The sequence below is a fragment of the Triturus cristatus genome, chromosome 1_2 (assembly GCF_964204655.1).
Source record: "Triturus cristatus chromosome 1_2, aTriCri1.1, whole genome shotgun sequence".
NCBI classification, from domain to species: Eukaryota; Metazoa; Chordata; class Amphibia; order Caudata; family Salamandridae; genus Triturus; species Triturus cristatus.
Window position 1 is genome coordinate 176677328 of NC_140580.1, and position 6202 is coordinate 176683529.

Sequence of the window (6202 nt, forward strand, 5' to 3'; positions counted from 1 at the left end):
CTCTTCCCCTGTTCTCGGCTCCCGTGTTCGGCTGGTGCTCTGGTCTCCTCCCCCCTGTCCTCTCAGGCTGGGAAACTGGATTCCCAGAGTTGCCCAAGAGGGTGTCAGACTTTCTGGCCTGCGCACTGCTAACGCTTCTCTCCCGTGTGTTTTTATTTCCAAGACTGAGGGGGCAGCCCGCTGTCACGCTTCTCCCACCCTCGAGCTGGATGGACCTCAATGAAGCCAGCTGGTCCGTGTTGAAGAGGATCACCGCCATCCCGTACTACCACCACCTGCCCCCCAGCAGGGAGCCTTACCGCTCGTTGTCGTCGCCCTCCTCGTCCTCCTGCTGCTCCCAGGGTGACCCCGGCTCCTCCAGGACCCCGCAGTTGGACACCGAGGGGTCCCGCCCTCCGGCGGCTGAGGCCCGGACCCCGACCACCCCGTACCTGCACTTCGGGCCTGGCGCGCCTCACCCCTCCAGCTTCCTCAACTCCAAGGACATCCTCTTCTTCACGGACTTGGACCAGACCAACAAGTTGATTGTGTCGAGCTGGGGACCCCGGCCGGGCCCCTACTCCGAGCAGCCCGAGGACATGTACCAGACGCTGGCCATCTCTGCGGGCCAGGGCCCCGCCGCCTATGACGGCTCCGGGGGCGGCTTCATGCACTCCGCCGCCAGTTCCCCCGTCTACGTGCCCACCACCCGCGTGGGCTCCATGATCTCCGGCATCAACTACCTCCAGGGCGGCAGGGTCTCGCAGTCCGGGCACTGGCTGGGCCCAGACCGTCGACAGCCCTTCCTACAGCAGCGGCGCCAGCCCACACGCCCCTGGCCGCTTCCATTACTCTCCGAGCCCCCCCATGGCCAATGGCACCTCCAGGGACGAGGTCTACGGCGGCAGCTTGGGCGTGAACCCCAGGGACCAGTACAGCTCAATGGCACAGTCGCTCAATGGCTCCTACGCCAGCCCCTATGGCTCCTACATGGGCCCGCAGCTCAGCGCGGCCTGGCCCACGGGGCACTTTGAGAACTCCATGCTGAACCTGCAGAACCAAGCACCCATGCCCGTGCGGGGGCCTAGCGGAGGTAAGCGCCATGTCGTTCTATGTGTGACCCACTGTGCAACCGTAATCCCCTCTAGAGGCTTCCATTTTACGCATGTACCTGTCGAGAACTGTGTGATGTTGTAATGTTACCGGCCTTTGTGCTGCGCAGACTTATGGAGTTACAGTTGCTGCATAATTTGCCACATAATTTGCAGATTTCACACAAAAAACAATTCCGAGCTCCAATGGATGAATATACTGCCAAATAATTTGCTGCATAATTTGGCATTTCGTTCCATAATTTGAATAACCATGCCACATAATTTGGATAACCTGGCCACATAACCCTAGTGGCCTTGACAATGATAAAGAACTGCAGAGTGATTAAGGGGATGACATGATGATGAGGAATCCTGTATTCCACATGGATCCATGAAATATTTCTCAAGCGTGAGCAGTGCCACCTTACTACCCCAAGCACAATCTGGGCTTTCCTTTTTGTCTGGCATGCATGGAGAAAAATCATTGGTGTGGTTAGTTTGAGATTATTAGATATATTAACTATTCACTGGGTGTTATAAGGTTTCGAGCAGTGACACGCTCTTGGAGACAACATTTGATCACAACAGTATATGGGTTTATTTCCGGTAAAATGTTTGACTTATAATTTATCCTACATTTTGGGTTTTTTAGAAGACACCCGACATTTGTTGGCTAGCCGTTTCAGTGGCGCCCGTGACTTTCCAAGGCCTCGTTGTGTTCCTCCCTCGTGTTCCTTTCCTATGCCCTCTTTTGCTGAGGTGTCTGCAAACATGCCGCGTAGCTCACACTGCGTGCCCGGCCGATAGTAACAGTAGTAATCCGGGGTGCAGGGCGTCGAGACCCCCGTGCAGTCTCACTGCAGACATTCCTCAGAAGCATAAGTCTGGGCCTAAAGTGCATGATTCAATTACCACCAGCAGCATAGCGCCAACATCCGAACACACACCTGTGTGCAGCTGGTGTTAAAATGGCACCCCGAATGCCACAGACACTTTACGGTTCCCTCTCACCTGGGTCCCTCTTCAGTTTCTCTTCGTCGCTCCCTTCGCTGTTCTTCGACGGTCTCCTTGCGGCTGGGTTTGTAAATATAGTTTTATTTCACAGGAAGATCCGATGCTGCCAGCCGTCTTTAGTGTTGCGGTCACAAGTGCAGAGCGTGCGTGAAAACCCTTTTCACCAGTTGTGTCCGAAGAACAACGGGACAATCTTCCTTTAGCTCGTAGTGTGTAATGTGCACAGGGAACGCGGACAAATGTCTTGATTTCACCAGGCTTCAATATGCAGACTCGTCTGTATTGCAAAGTTCCCTAAAGGTATTTAAAATACGCTATAATTATTCATCTCGTCCAAACTATGCATGAATTATGTATCTAACTGCACTCCCTAGACATGTGTGAATGCGCCGATGATGTTGCCTTGAAACCGTACGTAGTGTGTATGCTGGATGTGGTTAGGGTGAAGTTTTGTATTGCATCGACCTTGTCTGGTCTGCTTAAAGTTACAAAGCCATTGGCAGACGTTTGCATCATCAAAGGTATGCCCATTGGTAATGGAACGTGGACGTCACTTATGTTATAGAAGAATTATCAGATGTTACTGGACGTGCTGACAAGAACCGTGCAATACCCCATATGTCACCAATCTTTGTTAGCAGAAGAAGGCACTTGATTAAGATCTGTTTGTAGTATGACATCATAACATTACAGAAAACATTATCCACCAAATCTCACTTATACATTAAACTCCTGTCATTTCCCGCTTCCTTAATCCCAATTTATGAACATTGCAATTGCAAAACCCCGCCATATGCTTCTACTTCTTTCTCTTATCTTCCATTGCAGCCTTTTCCTTTCATTCCCTAAACTCCCTCACACTCCTGCAATCCCCCCATGTGAACCCCCCCCTATTTTGCTCCAAAGCCACAAACTTACTCTTTCCCTTCCTTGAGCCTTCCCTCCCCGGGTGAATATGCCAGTACCGTGTCTCCCTCACCCCCCCCCCCTCCCCCAAATACCAAACTACTGTCACTTTAGTGCTACAACCTATCTTCCAGTTTTACCGTGGCAACAAGTTTATATTCTCTTAACTGGAAAGATCCTTCTGCTAAATACTGAAACCGCCTGCCTACTTGGTTATTGAAGCCTATGACTACCTGACTTCATAACATTGCAGTAAACATCATCAACGAAACCTCACTAATACATTACATTCCTGTAATTCCCCCTCCCTTAAACTCCAGACTTGTGAACATTACAATAATAAAACCCCGCCATACGCTTCCGCCTCTTTCCTTTCTTTTTCAATTCTGCCTTTTCCTTGCATTCCCCAATATCTCTCTCACGACCCAGCAAGCATCCCCAAGCCATCTATCCTAGTGTTGATCCAAAGCTATTGACATTGTAAATAACAATGACGTTTCTTTAAATGTTTTAAAAACAAAAACATAAACAAAAATAATGTCATGAGCAATGCCAATAGCTCTAACTTTAACAATGCCGAGACCATTGCATTGTAAATGCTTGTTATTGAAACGCCCGTCTCTCTATTTCTGTGCAACTCTGTAGAAACGAAGCATGCACGATTGACTGAGTGAAACTGTTATCTATTGTTTCCACGGTTCTGAGATTGTTCCGACTCTAAGGGAAACAAAGTTTTCATGTTTATGCGGTTGTCAGAAACTAATTCCTTCTTGTATATTCGAGAAGTTTCTAGTGACCTCTGAGGTAGCTGGCACACACAAGTAATTAAGTTTAATGTACTCGATAGAGACATACTGACCTCAGTCCTATGTCAAATCTATAGTGTATATTATTCCAATGCGCAGAGCCTATCAGGGATATAGGAACTACACTAAACTACTCTCATTACCTCATCTGTGCGCTACCAAGAAAGCCACAAGCTACTAGTCGGATCATGTGTGGGGCTCAGGGGCAGGTATGGCTCGGTCTGCGTTAATGGACAGCCTCCACTCTACAGAGAAGTTTCAAAGCAGAACTGGTGTAGGTCTGACACTGTTTCTCTTTAACATGGAAATAGTTAGACGTCATGTTTCTTGAACGCTTATACTTCTCACAGTAAGCAAGTTCATAACCACTCTCAGTTCCTGCAGATAGGGGACCTGACTCCCTTTTCCACACCACTGCCCTACTCGCTTTTCCCGCTTTCCTACTCTTCTCACAACAAAACTTTGATGTACCCTAAGTTTGGCAATAAGTACCATACAAGCACAATCTTGGCATAACACTGAACCTGGACCCTGAGTCAGTAGTGGCAATACAGCAAAACACTCTAGACGCATTAGTTTTACACTCTTGTCTAATCAACATGATAGACATTAGCAAAGAGAAGTAAACAGAACATATGACTAGTTATCACACTTTGAATCTCTGGGGTCTGGCACATCTTATCTAAAGCGATGGAACACACCATGGTACTTCTGAATACCACATAACACGGTCCATTTGTAACAGCACCATACCATGCACTGTGTACACCTTATCACATATTCTGTGCTATGAGAAACGTACTGCTCCAAGCAACTTGCAGCCGTACAGACCACAAATTATGCGATTCTGTGGCCACAGCTTTTTTTGCATGATTATAGATTTACTGCATTTGCCATGTAGTCCATCATCCGCTGCGTTTACATACCCAAATTTAGGGGATGCAGGAGTACCAGGCCAAATACCGGGGCAGAATGTGTTTACTTCCGCCACCCAGAAAACATACATGACATCTTCCATCATTGGTAATGGCCCCAGGTCGGAAATTCACATGCAATAACGGATCCAATGATCCCAGGTTCATACGTAGTTTGCATTTTGGCGCCAAATGCTTGTAATCCCAGATAATGAGGTGGAAATAAAAACTGGAATTGTTAATTCCGCCACTGACCATTTCCAGACCTGGATTACAGACAATTCTCAATAAGGCCCAGTCTATTCCATATTCTCCTGTATGAATCAATTTTGGCACAGTAGCTGATTGCAAAGGATGCATTCACGGGACATTTGCTGTTGAAGATGCGGTCACAAAGCTTAGCATTTATCATGCCTTCGCTGTATGCCTCTCTTTCATATGATTCATTGAGATTTAGTAAATATTTTATTGCAATTGCACGTACCATAAGATGTTTCTAGTCTCTTCTGTTGATGTTATAAAGATTAAAGGTTGCCTGAAGTTGCCGTCTGTGCTGCAATTCGGTTATCGAGTTTAATGTTGCATTACTTCTGCAATTCCATTGAATTTGTTGAAATGATGTTAGTGGAATGTGAATTATGCTCACGTATTGGTAGCAAATAATTCCTTGGCACATACCACGTTTCATATAACAAGTGTTAGTGGGCTCTCTCAACTCGTCACCCTCCTTTCATCATCTTCACCCTCCATATAAGCCAAAATGGCTCACATAATGCTAACTACCCTCTCCGCCCCGAAAAGCCTTCCTCACCCTCTCAAACATATGTTGTCCTCAATGATTTCAGTGGAATCGCCCCCAATGCTACTCAATCACACCCTCCTTGGGGGCTCATAAGGTTGAGAGAAATAGAGTTATTTTCAGCTGTGATGTACACACTTCATTCAATCAAAGACCCCTAGGCACTTTTTCGGTCTCGCCTGGCGTTAGCAGCGCGCATGCGCTGGTCTCGCCATGTGAGGGCCTTTTGGAATCAATACGGATTTCAGATGTGCACGCGGACGGACAGAAGACGTGCACATGTGCGCTCTTAACCCCGCCCACCGGGACTGGATCGTTTACTCACGGCGTGACACAAGCACTTTTTTCTTCCCTCCGTTGTGCGCTCTTATGTAATGTCGGCTGTCCCGAAAAAGAATGCTTAGTATTGGACTTGTAAATTCAATTTAAATAGGCGAATGGCTTGATTTACATTTGTAAATTCACACTCACATTTGTAACATTACCCCAGTATGGCGTAACTTTCTGCACGTTGACATTTTCTCCCATCAGCAAGGGCGCTCGAGGCAAGCATGTCCCGCCCAGTTTGGGAACATGAAAAGTTTTGTAAGCTTTTCGGTAGTCACAAACCTCTACGCAATCTAAAATACTTTGAAACTGTTGACGACTTATTCACTTCCTGAGTAAGATGGGATTAAAAAACATTTAAAA

The 6202-nt window shown here is 47.2% G+C and overlaps 1 pseudogene; it reads left to right on the forward strand.

The window, feature by feature from the left end:
- The first annotated feature begins 209 nt into the window (after nt 1-209).
- Nucleotides 210-1176, forward strand: LOC146867028 (GATA-binding factor 6-B-like; annotated as a pseudogene).
- Nucleotides 1177-6202: the final 5026 nt, after the last annotated feature.